This window comes from Myotis brandtii, unplaced genomic scaffold (assembly GCF_000412655.1).
Source record: "Myotis brandtii unplaced genomic scaffold, ASM41265v1 scaffold434, whole genome shotgun sequence".
Classification (NCBI taxonomy): Eukaryota; Metazoa; Chordata; class Mammalia; order Chiroptera; family Vespertilionidae; genus Myotis; species Myotis brandtii.
In genome coordinates, this window is record NW_005366599.1 from 1,493,013 (window position 1) to 1,493,788 (window position 776).

Sequence of the window (776 nt, forward strand, 5' to 3'; positions counted from 1 at the left end):
GCTCCCTGGGGCCGCCCGCCGCCCGCCACCCGCCGAGTCAGCATTAGGAGCTGCGAGCAGAAAGCTTGCTGAACGCTGGTTTTCTCCCTGTATTTCTTTGGGGAAAAAATGTCCTGACACGGCGGTTTGTGCCCGTGACTTTCATCTCAGCCACGTCACCGAGAACGGACGCCTCCTTTGTGTCACCTCCGGCTCCCACCTGGGATGTAAATGTCTCCCGTTGCTTCCTGCGAGGCGTGACGAGCCTTCCTCTCCCCGCTACCCGCCCCCAAGACAGTTGTCACCAGCCCCCAGCAGTGCCAAGATAAATGCAAAGGTCAGATAGCTCTTCCAGCCCCCTGCAGCCGCAGGCCGGCTCCTCCCCGGCCCAGCAGGGCACTGCTGGGAGCACAGGGTGAGCAGCCGGCCACACGCTGCACCGGACGGCACCGGAAGGCGAGGCAGAGACTCGGGTGGCGGCCTAATTCTCGCCCCGCTGAGGACCAGGTCAAACCCACAGACAACTCCTTCCCGCGGCTCCACCCCGGACTCACTGCCCAGGTGTCCCTCACCCTTGGTGGGTCCTTCAAGGCCCCTCCCCTGCCCCCGTGATCTGCAGGGAGCAGACCGGTGGTTCCCTGGGGAGCGGGAGGCGCAGTTTCCTGGTGAGGCCGCCCCTTCGCTCTCCTCCTGCTTTAGTACCAGCAGTTTCCTTATTCCAGGGCTGTCTCCTGCAGCCAGTAAACATATATGCCCATCAGAGAGAGAGAGAGAGAGAGAGAGAGAGAGAGAGAGAG